Source organism: Vigna unguiculata, chromosome 3, assembly GCF_037176805.1.
Source record: "Vigna unguiculata cultivar grain cowpea cultivar isolate G323 ecotype 2 chromosome 3, ASM3717680v1, whole genome shotgun sequence".
NCBI classification, from domain to species: domain Eukaryota; kingdom Viridiplantae; phylum Streptophyta; class Magnoliopsida; order Fabales; family Fabaceae; genus Vigna; species Vigna unguiculata.
The window spans coordinates 24218428-24237847 of NC_140794.1; the positions used below are offsets into that span (position 1 = coordinate 24218428).

The 19420-nt window shown below is 32.9% G+C and overlaps 1 long non-coding RNA gene and 1 other non-coding gene across 5 annotated transcripts; both read right to left on the reverse strand.

The window, feature by feature from the left end:
• Window positions 1-2413: 2413 nt before the first annotated feature.
• Window positions 2414-18097, reverse strand: LOC114175896 (uncharacterized). Of its 4 annotated transcripts, none has more exons than XR_014993972.1 (4): window positions 17888-18097; window positions 17032-17188; window positions 2967-3060; window positions 2414-2787 (listed from the first exon to the last, which is right to left on the reverse strand). It is a non-coding gene; the product is annotated as an uncharacterized LOC114175896 (long non-coding RNA). The 4 variants fall into 4 exon arrangements; XR_014993971.1 differs by having other exon boundaries at window positions 17018-17188; XR_003602939.2 differs by lacking the exon at window positions 2967-3060.
• Window positions 13864-13965, reverse strand: LOC114180008 (small nucleolar RNA snoR127). The gene has a single exon (XR_003603586.1). It is a non-coding gene; the product is annotated as a small nucleolar RNA snoR127 (small nucleolar RNA).
• Window positions 18098-19420: the final 1323 nt, after the last annotated feature.

The window sequence follows — 19420 nt, forward strand, 5'->3', positions numbered from 1 at the left end:
ACATTATGGTCGCATGCATAACCTATTATGCTGAGGCACATAATCAATTATATAATTGATTATGTGTATTATCTTGCATCTCAACATAACAGATTATGTTGCATGCATAATTTATTATGTTAAATGAAGAGTATATAACATATATAGGGTAAACGGAAAAAAGATTCTTACTCATCATCTTTTTCTCACGCAGTGGCAATTAGGGATGACAACCAGTCGAGTCAGATACGGATATCCCTTAAGAAATGTTTTTTTGTCAACCATCTCATTTCTTGTTTGGTATCCATAAAAAGATTACCTACAAGTTCTTTTATACCCATGGATACTAATGGATACTTGCAAATATATTTATATTTTATTTTTAAAATATTTAAATAAAATTTTTCAAAAACAAATCTTTAAATATAAAGTTAGACAAAAATAATAATTTTGAATTACAATTCAAATTAAATTACTCACTAAAATATTAATGCAAATAAAGTTGGTTTTTTTCAAAAAATGAATTCAAAAGAGTTATACCAAAATATAAATTTTAAAAATTAACTTTTTAAAAGTAACTTCAATTTTATAGGTCTAAACAAAAAAATAAAAATATACGAAGTCAAATTTTAAACAATTAGTCGACAATGATGCAAACCTAGCAAAAGAAATGTAAGTTCATGATGTAAGTTCATAGAAGAGCATTAGAGAATCTTTTCACTTACAACTTATATGAGAAAAAACGATTCTACTATATCTATATTTCAAATTTTACATAAGCAATTGTATCTACCTCATAGCTTTCAATTTTTTATATTGTTTGCATGTAAGTATCATCTTTTGTTGGACAATAAGCCAGAAACTCTTATTTATAGTATTTATTGTGTTGAACAAAGGAATTACTTTTCATTCACTATTTAATCACCATTGTTTCAATTCTAGAGATATTTTAGACAAAAAATTAGCCTTTATATTTATCTTGCTACACATTATAATCTTTCACTCCAACGTTAACCGGATGATTGACCCAGGACAGTATTAAGACCCAAACTGATAAAAACTCAAGAAAATTTTTTCCAAATTAAATTTTAAATATTTATAATATATTTTAACAAATAATTTTATAACAAATAAAAAAATTTCATTCTTAAATTTGTTTTCCGTCTCCAAAACTTTTAAACCATCCAAAAATCGACTCAGTGCATGTCAAGGCCACATTGTCTTTAGTGAAAGGAATATAATGTGAAGTTACTCACTTCAACAATAGAAAATTCAAATTAAGCAAGTGCATGAATATATAATAAAATGCATGGAAACATCATTTGTTCTTTTTTGACTATTGGATATGCAATATTCTTAATTTATGTGCAATAAGATGACAATGCCCCTTTCATTTAAAATCTTGGATGAAATCTATAAATATTTTCATCCTAATCATGGTCTTGGGAGTAATTAAATAGTATTTGTTTGAATTTCGATGCTTTTTTTGTTTGAAATTTTATAATGTCAAACTGTTAAACAATTAACATAATATTAATGGTGGGTTAATTGTGGGTGGCCAACACCAACACACTTTCTCTCAAATTAGTTTTGTATGAAACTTAACCACTTGAACATCCTTAAACGTGGAATGAGTTTGAGTTTAGTTTAGTTTACAAGAGTTACAATTTTAATAAAAATAACTAAATTACATTCAAAATTTGTTAAATTTGAGTAAATTAATATGTAACCCCTTATTATCATTCTTCAACAGCGGTCTGTTAGACCGATTGATTGGAATTTGGAATATGTGAATCATATTCAAAAGATTATTAAATCAGAAATACATTTAATTTAGGTTGATTTAGTTGTATTTGCACGGTCAAATTGAAAACCAGTTGACTCGATTTAGATTTACATGTTATATATATATATATATATATATATATATATATATATATATATATATATATATATATATATATATTATCCTTCTCAACTTGTTTAAAGATTATTGACGAGAATATTAATTAGACCTTCCAAGCTTGTTTAGTTGTTATGGATTTTATGTTATGAATCTCTTTGATTAAGAGGGATGGACGGTAAGATTAGTCATAAATTATAACCATTTAAATAAAGCACTAAAATGGATAAGATATCATTGTTCAATAAATTCAATTTAATTAAAAGACTATGAACCAAAAATATGTTCTAAATTTGTTATGAAGTCAAAAACATTTTATTATTATTCTTATTTTATTATATAGAGAGGGGCAGAGAGGTCAAATTACAACAGTATAAGTTACACCAAACAAAAGTAATACTATACAATATCCCTTTATTAGATAATAATATTTTAAAATTCATCATCAGATTAAATGATCCTTATTAATAGTATAAGGATCATTTAAAATTCATCATCACATTTTATCATATATGAAAAGAGGTCATGTAGTTACACGTAAGTAACTAACAAAATCACTTATTTTCTGTGGGACAATATATAAATGTGTGACAATATATAAATTCTAAAGTTCTCTTGCATTTAGACACAAAAATGGCTGATGGATCATAATTTAGAAAACATGGAAAATTTGAAGCCAAAGGGGGCTTTCAAAATTCTATCATCAAAGCAAACAACACCACACCATATGCAGGCTTATCAAGAAGTTTTGGAGACATGATGATCTGTCATTGGGACATGGTTCTTTGGTAGCAAAGACGATGGAAGAAAAGAAGGCAAGATGAATGCAATTCCAAGACCAAGTACTGCCAATGCCACCACCCACCAAGCTTCGTGGGGTAAGCCAAATAATAGTTCATCACATACTGCCGCATCAACAGAAGAGAATACAGAATATTAGCAAATAATGGAAATAATCCTAATACTGGAGTGAAATCGGTTCCAATAATCTAAAAAATATCATAAACTGAAGGGTTAAAACTTGTAATGAAGCTTAGGACGTCACAATCAGATCAATTATTAATATTCTAAGCAAAAAAGTTACCTATATTGAAGATAATAAATTGTCTCTCTGGCACATGCTGTTTGGCAGGAAACCCTTCTGGCTCAAAAGTTACTAATACTAACTGGAATTTCTCCTGAATAAAGTCAGTAACGTAAGCACATGTAACAAGAGCACATACAAACTTTTCAGAAACCTTGGAGTAAAAGGCTTCATACTAATATTGGACCTGATTGTTGTAAGGCCCCATTTTATTCCTGCCCTAAAGTTAGTGGGCTGCCCCTAAGTGGGCCTAAGGGTTGGCCCAGTGTATATAAACCCTGCTACGTTGCCCTAATGGGAGGTCTGTGTTTTCCCTTTCTGAACCAGCCGTCGCTCCGCCCCTTCGTACCGCTAGAGCTCTGCTAGGGTTGCCCTGAGGTCCTCCTCGAGCTAGCTCAAAGCTCAAGTCCTACTTCCTGCACGACTAAGTGACCCTAAAACATACCGTCTTCGCCTCCCTTCTTCGTATTCCACTGTTTAATGTTGGTTGATGACTCTGTTCTTCCTTTTGTGCCACTGTTCCACCAGTTCCTGATCCGTCTCCCGAACTGCTGTGCTTCGGGGCCCAATGTCGAGGTCTGTGCGAACCCTTTTCCAGGTACGGGAAGTTAGGGTTCCAGTATTTTAGGTGTTGTCTTGGCTGTTCTTGAGTGAGTTAATGATTTCATGAATGAATCCTTCGTTTTGGTGTGATTAAATGCTTGTTATGCCTGGTTGATTGGATATGCATGACTGTTACAGTGAAGAACAGTGACGAGACCTGTAAATCTCGCCCAAGCGAGTCAATCTCGCCTAGGCGAGATGAAACAGGGAGCTCGCCTAAGTTTTTTGCGCGAAACGTCGCCCGGGCGGCTCGCTCAACTTTTGAGCGAGCAGGCAACTCGCCCAAGCGAGAGGGATCTCGCTTAAACGAGATCCCGTGTTGCCCATGCCCTTGTTTTTGGCGCTCTCGCCTAGGCGAGGGGGAGGCTCGCCTGAGCGAGCACGTCTCGCCTGAGCGAGCACGTCTCGCCTGAGCGAGACCCCTCAGCCTGAGTGAGATGTTGGGCGAGACTGTGCTATAATTTGGACGTTTGATGTTTCCCGAGTGATCTGTTTTGATTGGGTATGATTGTGTGATGATGGACGTGTATATAATGGAGTATGAGATATATTTCTGGCATGATTCATGAATTGTGAATGAATGGGTTGGTATGAGACTTAACGTGTGAAATGAATGAATGCGTTGGAACTAAAGGGATACATGATTAATATGAGATGAGACCCCAGACTCATTGGGGTGGTGATGATCAGAGGTATGGACTTGAGAGGTGATGCATATGAGGATGTTAATTCCAAGGGTGGATATGGGATTGAAAAACATGATTTAATATTCTCTTATCGATGAATTATGAATGTTGGTCCGTGTCAGCGTGTAATTCCTTGGGGGTCTCTAGGTGAGACCTCCGGGGTCGCGCTTCAGTGGTCGGGACGTAATTCCATGGCCCCTGCTAGTGGGTGTTCATGGTGGTGCCCCATCTGTATAACTAGGTAAGGATTCAAGGTAAGGTTGCATCCTGACGCTCCGAGGAGTCAGTTAGTCTCACTTAGAGCGGACTGACTCTTGTGGTGGGAGTAGCAGGAGGCCTGAAACTCACTAAGGGCTAACCTTGTGGTGGGAGAGATTTGTTTCATTGCAACACTGGTAATACATGGCTCAGGATCGAGCAACTCAGGTTCGAGCAGGGGTACCCACACAAGTGCAAGCATCCGCTGAATCCGACCCAGTTATACGTATCCGGATGAGTCGAGTCGAGTCGTAGTGTATTGAATGAAGAGTCATAACCTGTTTGGTTGCTATGTGGATGAGATAGTAAAAATACATTTGATTGCATGTTGAATATGTTGACTGGCTCTAGCTTACCCGTTTTGTTGCATGTTTGTGATGTATGTGGCTGTTCTTCTTGCGATGATCATCAACTTGGTTGATGGGAGCAGATGGGCGAGGTCCTCGTGGTCAGCAAGGGAGTGGTGATCCAGCAGCTTAGCCATCCGGGCTAGAATTCGAACGTCTTTCTTTCATGTTTCTTTAGGGCTATGGCCCCTGTATTTGTTGTTACCGGATTTGTAAACTCTTAGTCAAACTGCTTATCCTGCTTTTGTTGGCATCGTGGTGTGCCTGATTTTGTAGGGGTGACGTTATGAACCCCAGGACTGCATTGTCGATTTATCTATGTGTGACGTGTCCTTTAATTTTACGTATTAAATTAAATGGGACGTTACAATTGTTGTTCTTAAAAATTAGCTTTTCAGTGTTGAGCAATCTCCTGTTATTGTTTAGCATCACATTCGACTTGTTTCCCTTTCTTAATTGGCACCATGCACCATCACCAAAGGCAATTTTCAACGATTGATACCATTTTCCCGCTATATATCTCCCTCTCATTCCCCTTCTTCACCCCTGAATCTCACTCCCTCTCCACGGTTGGGTCACTAACAATTGCTAAAAGGAAAATAGTTTTCGGAAGGACCCTTGCATCTCTAACTTGAATGAAAAGATACAGCAACATGACCCATTCCGCAATTGTGCAAGTAGCAGTAACCATAACAGAATCAAGTCATGGTGTCACTGCCATGATGTTTTTGACACTTTGTTCCAATTAACTTTATGCGTTATGGTGTGGAAATTACCGAACAACAACAACAAAGTTGTTACTTTATTCAGGATGTGGGATTTGTGTAGCTCCGACACGGCTCAAAAGAGGCGTCTCCGCATTGGAAGCGCATCGCAAATACGGATGTGCGACGAAGGTGTGCACGACACCACGTCGGACACATTTTTTTGGCCAAGACACAGCTGTGCTCTTGGACACGCCGAAGATGATGCGACCCTGCTCCTTGACACGCTGGGACATGCCAGAGAAGACAAACTAGGACACACGAATCAAATTTGATTAAAAAAATAACAAAATCAAAAACCTTGAATATATTTTAATTAAAAGAAAATAAATAAAACAAGGAAACAAAATCTTTGTGAATCCTCGTATAGGTCTTCGACTCTGTTTTATAAGAAATTACTCTATAAATTTACATAAGCATCTTCAGAAGAATCACACCCTACGAAGCACAGACATCCTATATGACTCTGTTATAAGAAATTACTCTACAAATTTACATAAGCATCTTCAGAAGAATCACACCTGAAGCACAGACACTGAAACGATAAGGACACGGGATACAACCAAATTGCAAAAATATAGTATATGGACACGGCGATATATATACTAATCATACTTCATAATTTAAAAATAATAAAGAGAAACCTTTATAAAAGAAGTCCTACAAAAGAAAATCTTATGTGAATCATAATGTTTGACTTTCATATTTCTTCATCTTCGTTGAAAAATACAACTTCTAATTCTGGTCCATTATGAGATAAGCTTGCAAGAATTCCATTGTCATCCAATGAAAAATCATCTACTGCAATATCCCACATTTTAGTTTCCTCTTTGTATTTTGAGGATGTTTCTTGAGAGAAGACCAAGATTACTCCAGAAAAATACTAAATCATCCCACCATGTTAGGTGTCAACTTATTTCTTTTCAAAGAATATACTCAAATTCTTTTCACAACAAGATGAAGAACATGGTTGTCCAAGTAGTTTAAGAGCTATCTTTTGGAGTGTTAGTACATGAGATCCATGAACAATCTCCACCATGATTTTTGCATCTATTTTACGTCTATCTCGTTAAGAGTCAACATCTACAAAATCTTTCCTTCCATTTGAAAAGTTTGCATACTCTATATTTACTTGTCTCTTAATATCCACATCATCAAAGTACCTCTTAACATTCATGACTATAATATCTACAATATTAAAAATACATAAACTAACAAGATATTATAAATAAAATGTGTACAATAAAATATAATCATAAAATAATTTAACAATATCATTACCTTATATTTAAAGAATGAGCAAGACAATGAAGAGATGTGCTACACTTAGACCAACAATCAATTAATATTAAGTTTATTGCCCAGAAAAGGGATGAATGTTCAATTTTTGTCTTTCTTTCATGTTGGTATATGATTTTTCTCACATTTTGAATCATTGAACCCTACATTTCATATACTAAGTGAAGAGTAGCCATATCGATATATTTTTTCTTGAGAACATCATAAATAGGGGCAGTAAAAGCAAATATATAATCAACCTTCATCCACTAATTATTAGTCAATAAAGTTTCTCTCACAAATTGTGCACATACCGCATTATCCTCTTTGTATGAAGACCATTCATCACTAATAACCATATCTTGGAGTCTTTTTTCTTTTTTTTCAAACTTCTAAACCTTTTCAACATGACAATGGTTGAAGCAAATTTTGTTAGAGCAACATAAAGCAACTTCAATGAGTTGAAGTTATTGACCATTATAATCTCATAGAGTGTCTCACAATAAAGTTTTTAATAAATGTAGCATCATCATCAATTTGTGTGATCCAAGAACATTCTTCATAAGTATCACTATTTTTTGCTTCACAAATATTTTTCAATACAAGATTCAAGGTATGCACTACAGAAGGAGTCCATTAGATGGAAGGAAATTTTAGTTCTATGGTCATACATGTTGCCTTACAACTGCATTATCAATTATAATTTAAACCACATTTTTCAGTCTAACCTCCACAATTAAATCTCTCATGTGTTTAGTAATGAAATCTTTGTCTTTTATCCCAACATATCCATCTATTGACCTCTAAAACATTAGTCCACTCTACATGATAACCATAAAATTTATAAGAGGTCTTCTTTGAAGATCACTTCACTCATTACAATTATTGTCATGTCTTTTTGATTCCATGAGTTTCATATATTTTGCAAAAGATTATCAACGTCACTTCTTTCTTTTAAAAGTAAATGGCCTCTCAATTTATTATATCTTGGTGGTACATATCCACTAAGATTAGAAGTATTGCCAGGGTAAGAGAATGCACTTCAATAATAAGGACTTCTTGCCAAATGAAATGGTAGTCCTGAATAATAAAACATCATCACAGTCTCACAATCAAAAATATCTCTAGCTTTTTTGAAAGAAACTTCTAAAGGACCTTTGAGTTTTGGGTTAACAACATATACATGTGGTGAAGGGACCTTTTATTTCCTTTGTGTTGAAAGTCTCACATTGACTAGAGATAAGACAATTTCATAGTATATAAGTGGGATGTAAACCTCACCTTACAAACCGGTTTTTTGGGGTTGAGTTAGATTTAAACTCCGCTTCTAACATGGTATCAGAGCTCGGTTAAAAAGTCTCACCCATTAATGTCTAGTCTTACGCACGAGATGTATATACCTAGGGCATGATATATAAGTGGGATGCACACCTCACCTTACAAGCCGGTTTTGTGAGGTGGAATTAGGCTTAAAGTTCACTACTAACACTTTAAATTTTTTATTTTCAATGTTGCTTTATTGTCTAATATTTTAAACTCAACGAATTCTAACTCTTCCTGTAATTTTTAACAAATGAGCTTTCACTCGATTGTAAGATCCATTAAAAGAAAAATCACATAAATTGCACTTGATCATATTATTTCCATTAATGAAATAATATGATCAAATCCAGTCGGGTGTGATTTTTCATTTAATAGATCTTACACTTGAGTGAGAGCTCATATGTTAAAAATTACAAAAGAGGATTTATAATTTATTCAAACATGGCCCCTTCAAAACTTGTTGAGCTTAAAAGATTAGACAATGAAGCAACATTGAAAATAGAAAATGCAAAGGAAAAAAATGTCCCTCTACCACTTGTATCTGAAGAAGGAAAACACACAAACAGTGGTGTTAACCCAAAACTCAAAGATCCTTTAGAATCTTCTTTCAATATTCAAGCTAGAGATACTCTAGATTGTGAAACTACAAGGATAGTTTATTCTTCAAGACTACCATTTCATCTAGCAAGTCCTTATTATAAGAGTGTATTTTCTTACGCTACCAATACTTCTAATCATAGTCGATATGTACCACCAACATATAATAAATTTAAAGGTCATTTACTTTCAAAAGAAAGAAGTCATGTACAAAATCTTTTGTAACCTATATGAAACTCATGGAATCAGAAAGACATGACAAATATTAGTGATGGGTGGAGTCATCCTCAAAGAAGGCAACTTATAAATTTTATGGCCATCACGGAGTAGACCAATGTTTTTTAGGTCAATATATGGATCTAGTAGGATAAAGGATAAAGACTTTATTGCTAAACACATGAGAGATGAAATTATGAAAGTTGGACCGAAATATGTGTTACAAATTATAATTGATATTGCAGTTGTATGTAAGGTTGCAGGTATGATCATAGGATTAAAATTTCCTTCAATCCACTAAATTCCTTATGTATTGAATACCTTGACTCTTGCATTGAAAAATATTTGTGTAGCAAAAAGTACTGAAAAAAATAGTGATACTTAGTAAGAATGTTCTTGGATCGCAAAAATTATTGATGATGCTACATTTATTAAAAACTTTATTGTGGGGCACTCTATGAAATTATCAATGTTCAATAACTTCAACTCATTGAAGTTGCTTTCTGTTGCTTCCATAAAATTTGCTTCAACCATTGTCATGCTAAAAAGGTTTAGAAGTTTGAAAAAAAAAAAAGAAACTCCAAGATATGGTTATTAGTGATGAATGGTCTTCACACAAATCGGATAATGTGGAATGTGCACAATTTGTGAGAGAAACTATATTGACCGATAATTAGTGGATGAAGGTTGATTATATACTTTCTTTTACTAACCCTATTTATGATGTTCTCAAGAAAACAAATATGGATATGGCTACTCTTCACTTAGTATGTGAAATGTGAGTTTCAATGATTCAAAATGAGAGAAAGATCATATACCAACATGAAAGAAAGACAGAAGTTGAACATTCATCCTTTTATGGGGCAATAAACTTAATATTAATTGATCGTTGGCCTAAGAGTAGCACTTCTCTTCATTGTCTTGCTCATTCTTTAAATCCAAGGTAATTTATCGTTAAATTATTTTATTATTATATTTTATCGTATACATTTTATTTTTAATATCTTAAATTTATAATATTATGTTAATTTACATTTATGTACTTTTAATATTGTAGATATTATAGTTATAAATGTTAAATGAGGATTCAAAAAGACATGCCCCACATCAAGATGTGAAACTTACTAATGAAAGGAAGAAATGTTTTAAGAAGTACTTTGATGATGCAGGTCTAAGGAGACAAGTAAATATAGAGTGTGCAAACTTTACAAATGGAAGGAAAGATTTTGCAAATGTTGACTCTTTACAAGATAGAGGTAAAATGGATGCAAAAATCATGGTGGAGATTGTTCATGGATCTCATGCACCAACACTCCAAAATATAGCTCTTAAACTACTTGGACATTCATGTTCTTCATCTTGCTGTGAAAGGAATTTCAGTATATTCTTTGAAAAGAAATAAGTTGACACCTAAAAGGGTGCAGGATTTAGTATTTTTCCATAGTAATCTTGGTCTTCTCTCAAGAAACTCCTCAAAATACAAAGAAAAAGAAACTAAATTGTAGGATATTGCAAAAGATGATTTTTCATTGGATGACAATGGAATTCTTGAGATTGCTATCTTATCTCTTGATGATTTAGAATTAGAAATTGTACTTTTCAATGAGGATGAACAAATATGAGAGTCAAACATTATGATTTAAATTAATTTTTCTATTGTTACACTTTTTTTGTAAGTGTTTCTCTTTGTTTTTTTTTAGATTCTGAAATATAATAAGTACATTTTAATATATATATATATATATATATATAAGGTTAATTATGTTTTTCGTCCCTCAAGTATCGTGCGATTTTGTTTTTAGGCCCCCAACTAACGTTTGCTCCAATTTGGTCCCTTATATTTTGAAATGATCGGAAATGGTCCTTATTTTTGGACGCCGTTAGTTGTGTTTGACACTTGGCAAATGGACTGCCACATCTGAATCCCATTTTAAACTGTGTAATAAATTTTATGTTTTGTGCACGTGTTAATTAAAGATGAAGAGAACGAAATAAAAGAGGGGTTGGGAGAAGTTTGAAACCCTAAAATTTAAAATTCAGAATTGGGGCTTCGTGGTGGTGAGGAAGTGTCCCAATTTGAAAGCCTGTGTTACTCTTCGAACTTCTAAAAGCGGATCTTGGTGTGTTCATTTTTCTTGGAATAAAAGCAGTAACCAAATAAATCTTACTACTGGGTGGAAGAGTTTTGTAGAAGATCATAACTTGGAACTACGGGATGTATGTGTTTTTGAGAAAATCAAGAAACCAAGACTTTCATTCAAAGTTATAATTTTTAGAGACACATAAGAATCAAGTTCTCCTAAGTTTTCAGGTTATTGACATTTCTGAAATAGTGCTTACTAGTTACAACTGTAACATGCTATGTTTCTTCATATTACTTCCCCTTTTGATATGTTTTTTGTTGTTGTTTTAGATCATTCAATTCCTGAATGCAATGAGAGGGAGTTAGAGAATTACTTCGGTGTCTGCATCAAACCTATGGATTTACATACTGTGGTAGGATTAATTAGAATCGAATTTTAGAAATGCAAACTTTTTTTGTGCATTATATAGAATCTTCCAAGGATTTTCTTCAAACACCATGATATTCTTCATTCAAATGAAGTGACCCTGCAAGTTGGGGAGAGAACATGGAAGGTGAAAATAGATTCTCATTGTAGATTCTCATGTGGTTGGTGTGTTTTTATCAGAGGAGGCGAATTGAAGCCTGAGATGTTTGTCGCTTCGAGTTGATTGATAAGAAGAAGATTGTGTTTCAACTTACCACCACGAAACCCCAATTCTAAATTTTAAATTTTAGGGTTTCAAACTTCTCCCAACCCCTCTTTTATTTCATTCTCTTCATCTTTAATTAACACGTGCACAAAACATAAAATTTATTACACAACTTAAAACGGGATCCAGATATGACAGTCCGTTTGCCAGGTGACAAACACAATTAACGGCGTCCAAAAATGAGGACCATTTCCGATAGTTTCAAAACATGAGGGACCAAATTGGAGCAAACATTAGTTGGGGGACTAAAAACAAAATCGCACAATACTTGAGGGACGAAAAACATAATTAACCCATATATATATATATATATATATATATATATATATATATATATATATATATATATATATATATCATTGTGTCCATGTCCTATATTTTTACAATTTAATCATATACTCGTGTCTTTGTCCATGTTTGCTTCATAGTGTAGGATTGTATAAAAGGTGGTTACTAGTTTGGCTAGGAATGTGGGATGGAAAAGAGGGTAACAACCTCCCTTGGTTACTTTTGCAAAGAGGGAGAGATTAAAGAGTTGTGAAGAGAACAAAGAGGGAGATTTGGTAAAAAATGACTTTCCATAAAAAATAATGCCCAGTGATGATCCAGGGTAGAGAACAACACAGATGAGGTAGCAAGGGTGTTTTGATGGGGAGGGTATATAAAAACTTTGTGCACCATAGATGCATGTAAAGATTCTTAATTGTGGTGCATGGTGGACCACCTAATAAAGGTCCTCCCGTAAGAATCAGTCAAGTTTGTTCTATCATTTTTTAAACTTTGTTATCTTTACGCCTTTTCGATTGATAAGGGTTTTACAAAACTTCATAGTAATGCCTCTTTCTTCCTGCTTCATTCCCTCTTTTCTACAAGAATGTGGAGATCACGTTCCTTTTTCTTGTTGATGGTTTTGGGTACTAGAAGACATGGTTGAAGATGTTTGAACTCTTGGACTCTTCAGTTTAAGAGATTAGAAAACAAAATCTTGTTGAACTTGGGAACCACAACAGTAGCAACTATGTTTTGGCAGGTAAAGAAGTATAACTGTTAAATTTTTTATTACTTTATTACCCATTCAGTTAATTTAAGTTAGTTTTAGGTATATATTTAAAGAACAAGAGGAAAACTTTCTATTCGGCACTACCACACATTGTGTGGATTTGATATTAGAATATATTGGTAAAATTCCAAGTGTCAAAAGGACCTAAGAAGAGGGAAATTTCACATGGGCTTCACCTTCAACCATTTACTGGCCCATAACAAAATCAGGAAATTCACTAACAAGATGGAATTGGTCACAAAGAGGTGGAGTGACAAGGCTTGCCACTGACAAGATGGCAAGAATAAGAAATTGTTAAATTTGTTAACACTTTATTACTCATTCAGTTAATTTAAGTTAGTTTCAAGTAAATATTTACAGAACAACAGGAAAATTTTCTCTTGGACACTACGGCACATTGTGTGGATTTGGTGTTGGAAGACGTTGGTAAGTAAAAAAGGCTCTAGGAAGAGGGAAATTTCATGTCAGCTTCACCTACAACCATTTCCTGGCCCATAACACAATAAGGATATTCACTAACAAGATGGATTTGATCAGAAAGAAGTGGAGTGACATGGCTTGCCACAGTATTCCATTCACTAGCTATATGCAATTCCATTCTTACAAGACACGTTCTGCAGTAGGCGGCTACAGTTCTGCATCCTAGTTATGTTGCGTTAATTCTTTATTAGGCAGTTATGTTTTAGAATGTGACAATTACAGAGCCATATATATGGTTTTGCTGACTTGTAGTGGGATGTTAAATTCTCAATTTGTTGTTTACTTTGTTTTGGAGGGGTAAAGTCCATACAAGAAGAAATCCTTATGTAAGGAGAACTTGTAATGTAAATCTAGTCATTACACTAGTTTTTTTCAGCAATACAATATTGTTTTAAACTCCAGAGTTCATATACATTGCTATCAAAGGACTCCCAAGCATATGCACCTATCCTGGTTTATCATCAGGGAAATGCACTTCAACATGAGGTCCATCAACATCAAACAAAGCTTGCTTGCATGCTTAGTTTTACAACGAAAGCTAGCTTTAGAAACAATGTTTGTTACCACATGGAGCACATGAATGTATGATTTGGCTAATTCACATCATTCAAGAGCCAGAGAGGAAAGGCAGCCCATAGATTTAATTATTATGTACTAACTGATCACATATAGTTAAAGATATGAAATAAATTGTCATTCACCATCCATTTCAATTTTAACCTTTGTAAAAGCAACTACGTCTATGGAATGCAAGCTGAATCAAACAAAAACAAAAAAGAGAGATTAAATCTATGGGTTGTTTCAAGTTTTAATGCAAGTGTTACAATAGGTATTCAATATAGATAATTAGTAGTTGTATCGGAAAACTACTATATGTTGTACTTGTGAGCTGTTTACTTACTAGCATTAATTACCTAGATATAGCCCTTTTCTAGTAGCTTTTGTGTTCCTGATGTAATTTTCTTCTATAAATAACAAAAGTCAGCTCAGAGATAATCGATCACTCAAGCTATTATATTTTCAGTCTTAAGTTAGTATCTAAACAGGTTGATACTGTTAGTTTTGTGGTTGGCCACCACCACCATCCATATTTGTCCTCTGCTGCTGTCAACGGCATCCACCACCGTTCATGCTTTCTACTATCTTTTCCCTTACTCTGATGTGTCTCACCATGCAACGTTCCACCCACCTAGACACATCCCTTTATTCTTTGCCACGTGTGTCATCTCCATCCACTACAGCTCGGTGCATGAAGGTCCCACACCATCTTTCCCTCACCGAAGCAACTGTATTTCTTCTCCTCAAGGCTCATCAGACCTCCTTGATCCTGCTTTGACCCTCGTTTCTCCAGTTTCAGCTTTGGTTGACAGACTCTTATCTCCTCTCTCTCTCTCATTCTCTTCTTCCACTATAGTTGTTGTCTTTTACAATAAGTATTGGTTGTGGAGTGTAGATTGTTGTTGTAATTCTAATTATTGGTGAATTCTTCTTTCAATATGCCCTCCTTTACTCAAGTGCATACAAATGTCTCCAATGTTCCTTTTTTAAGAGAATTGACTACACTTAAAATAAATGTTTATTCATACATGATTTTCCTATCAAGACAACAAAAATCTTCCGATCTAATAAGGTTGAACCACATTTTTCTAATGAAGAGTATCCAAAATATCTCATTTTTAAGTCCAACAACTAAGCACAATGTTTCACTAGTTTGTCAAAAGCTTGCCTCTCTCAAAAGCATAGTACAAGTCGACTAACTGCTGAAGGACATGAATATAGGGGACTTTACTATGTATGCACTTGACCGTCAATGCCTTGTTAAGCATCCCCATCTCCTAAACTTCTATATGATTGTTTGGGTCATCCACATTTATCAAAATTAAAAAGGATGATTCCCAAACTTAGCAAATTCCAAGTCTTGGTATATAGGTCATGTTAGTTAGGAAACCATATTCAGTCTTCTTTTCCAAACAAAACTGAATCAAAACGCAACTCTATTTTTTTCTATAATTCATTTCAACATTAGTGGTCCAAGCCGAGTATCATTCTTTGGGTTTTGTTATTTTATCACTTTTATTGATGAATATTCTCGTTGTATTTGGGTTTAATTAATCAAAGATCAGTTTTAATTTTTGAATATCTATATGGTCTCAAGCAATCTCCTCATGCTTGGTTTGGAAAATTCAGTCACATTGTTCAAACTTCTAGAATGAAACACAGTAGGATATATCATTCAATTTTTTATTGTCATACTTTTCTTGGAAAATGTGTTTACTTGTGTATGGTAGATGTAACGGGCTTAGGTCCATCTATTGTATTTTCCTATTTATAAATCAATAAACCTATGTGTGATATATACATTAGGAATTCAACCTATGCCTCTTTCTCTTTTGTTTCAACATAGTATCTAGAGCTAGGGTTTGGTTTGATAATTTTAGCACTATTATTCAACTATTTAGTATGACTCGGGGTGAGGTGGATCATTTAGTATCTATCTAGTAGTATGTGTTGATGATATTGAACTTATAGGCAATGATCATGGTGACATCTCATAGTTAAAGTAACACCTTTGTAACCACTTTTAGATCAAAGACCTTGGCAAACTTAGATATTTTTGGGGGATTGAGGTAGCATAATCCAAAAATGGAATTGTTATTTCTCAAAGGAAGTATGCATTAGGTATTTCAGAGAAAATTGAGTTAATGAATTCAAAGTCAGTTAACCCATGGATTCCAATGTCAAACTCCTATCTAATGAGAGGGATTCAATCTCATATCTTGAGAAGAATAAAAGAATAATTGGGAAATTGAACTATTTTACAGTCACTCGCTTTGACATTTCTCTGGCAATTTGTGTGGTATGTCAATTTCTTAATTCTCCATGTGCATATCATTAAAATGTTGTCATTTGTATATTAAAGTATATTAAAGCTTCTCTTGGAAAAGGACTGTTATACGAACATAATAATCACACTAGAGTGTATCTAATCAAAGACTCCCCACTACTCCTTCAATTTTTGTGGCCCCTTACACTATCCTGTTTAACCAAACATCATGCTATATCTTCCTCAAAACCTTTGGTTGTGCTTGTTTTCCGTTCCTTTCAACCCTACATTGATTTCAAATCTCATGAGTACCTGTTTTTGGTTACTCTATGTCCTTTACTATGTCAAAAGCTAGCGACATTAGTGTATATTTTATGTGATTGACAAAACTCCAGCATATCCTAGGAATATAGTGTTATAGTTACCTCAACCTGAAGCAACAACTTAAATTGCAGCAAACCTTAGAAAGGAGTAGCGCAATAACTATCCCCATCAATTAAAAATGCATATTTATTGCAGTTTGTTAAAAGCTACAAAACTGCCAAACTCATCATAACTGAAAATGTAATTGAATGTTTATCAGAACAATGAAAGTATGATAGAACTGCTGAAGATTCAAATGGATAAATGTGACAGTACTAATAATGTAAGCAGAATGACTCATAGGGAACAAGATTTTGTATATGCTTCCTACTTTTTATGTTGCTGATGTTAGTGAAATGAGCCGGTTTGTATCTAATTCCAAATTTTCAGCTATCATGTTGCACAAAAGGAAGAAAAAAAAAAAAAAAAGAGATTTAGGGACAAGAGATATACAGAGTAGTTATATGAAAATTTTACCGGTTTACACCTACCACTAGGAAAGTGGCGTAACAACTCCTGCAGATATCCCCCAACCAATGTCTGAACAGGTGAAATTGGACGCTTAGCCCCTACAGAAGCTGACCCCAAGGCTTTCAAGTTATTCAATGCTTCTTCCTTGACCGATATCACTCCTTAAGACTTGAATTTCTAAAACCACAAAAGTTAGCAATGAATAAAAAAAAAAAAACTCAGGAGAATTTGGACTGTTAAAAAAGTAATACATACATTCTTATATACTGTCATCTAACCATCAAGCATTGGAGAAAACAATATTGACTCAGGAACCATGATAAAATATGGCGTGATTGAAGAAATCAAATATTGAATAAACTGATTAAGGGAATTTTTTTATCTTAGCATAGATTCTATAGAAACAACAACTTGTGTGGACAATCATCCACATCAATATGTTTCTTCTTTACTAAGTATATAGCTGATATTAATTCAGGCTAGCAACATGATGAACATTGCAGTAATTAACTTGAAAACTATTAATTATACCAAGAGTAAAAGTAAAGTTAGTTTTCTGAAAGGGCTAAACAAATTTTAATTTGATTATAATATAACACAAAAGCTGTTTCAGCGTTGCACACAAGGAAACAAGTAGGATACTGCGTCTCATGCGTACATAGCTACAGTTTAAAATCACTTCTACTGACTTGAGGTTTACCCAACTGTCACTTTTCTTGACGGTATCAAAGCCAAATGTGGGACGCACCAAATCACCACATGCTTAACCCATTAATTTCAATAGCGGAAATAAAAAAACTATAGAGAGAATGCTAGAAAGAAAAAGAAGTTTCACGATTGAGACGAGAAAGAGGAAGACAAAGACAAAGAGAGTACCTGAAAACAATGCTTCGGTGGGACATCAAGAAGATGAAAGACGTCAACAACGAAATTAGGATTATCAAATTAATCGACATTTGGAGGTTTCCAAAATCATTAGGGATTTAGAATGGATTAAGATTTGAGGATTTGGAAATTGCAGGGATATAAAATCAAGACTTAGGAATATGGAGGTTGGAATTATAAGTATCTAGATTTATTATTCCATATTTATCTTTTTTCTTTTAGTGAATATTCATCATCATTCTTATTTTTATACGCAACTAACTGGTAAAAGATTATTGTTGCATCTCATGTCATATTTAAGGAAGTTAGATATTTCAATATTTTAATACTAATTAATTAACTTTTAAAAAATAAAAAAAATAAAATTCATAATAATAAAACATAAAATCATCAAATATTATAAAGAATATTTGATTAATATGTTAAATATTTAAAAAAATCAATAATAATATAAATTTTAAATATGAATATCAAATAAAATTGAATAAGAGTTCATAAATTATATAAAATATTTCACAACTACACATAACAACCAAAATATCTATTAATTTTGTGAATATAAAACAAAGTTGATAAAGTTAAAAATAATTTTAAAATATTATAATAAAAATAAATATTCAAGTTTACAAATATTTTAAGTATCTTTTTATTTTCTTTAATAAAATGAAATATATCAGAAAATATTAGAGAAAAACTGTTGATAATTAAAAAAAAGTAGAGATAGACGGTGTATAGAAAGCTGGTAAAAGTAACGGTCAATTTTTAAAAATTTAATAAATAATTATATTTTAAAAAGTAAAATTGAAATTTTAAAATGTGAACACAAAAGAGGGAATCCTCTTCATATATTATTATAGATTATAATAAAATATTTTTTGTATAGACCGATAAAAATTATATTGAATGAAATCACATAGAGAAAATTATTAAACTAATAATAATTTTAATTTAGATATGAATATTTTGAACTTAATCTATCTCGGATGGAATACCCAAGATTTGTGAAAATAATATTAAATTATTATAGTAAAATTAAACATTTTTATGCAATTTGCAATGATAAAATTACAATTACGGTAAAGAATTAGAAAATAAAAATAATTATATAAAACATAATTTAAACAATATTTTACATACCAGGAATAAATATAAAGAAAAAGTAAAAATATCAAACAAATTGATATCATTGAATAAGATTGCACAAGAAAAAAAGTATATAGTCAAGAATATGATAAGATGAAAAATACCTTAAAAATATGAAAAAACTTTGCAGATATCAGAACAAAACTTTTGAGAGATAATGATTTTGTTTTAGGAAAACAAAAGTTTTTCAAATAAAATAAAAATTAAGAATCAAAGAAAATAAAGAATATAAGTTTTCATATTACTTAAATGAGGGCATTACACGATTAATACTTGAAATTAAGAGTCAAATGTTTTTATCTAAAAAAGAATAAATAATAAATAAATTAAGGAGTAAAAATAATCAAATGTGACATTGAAATTGATAATACATCATTTGAA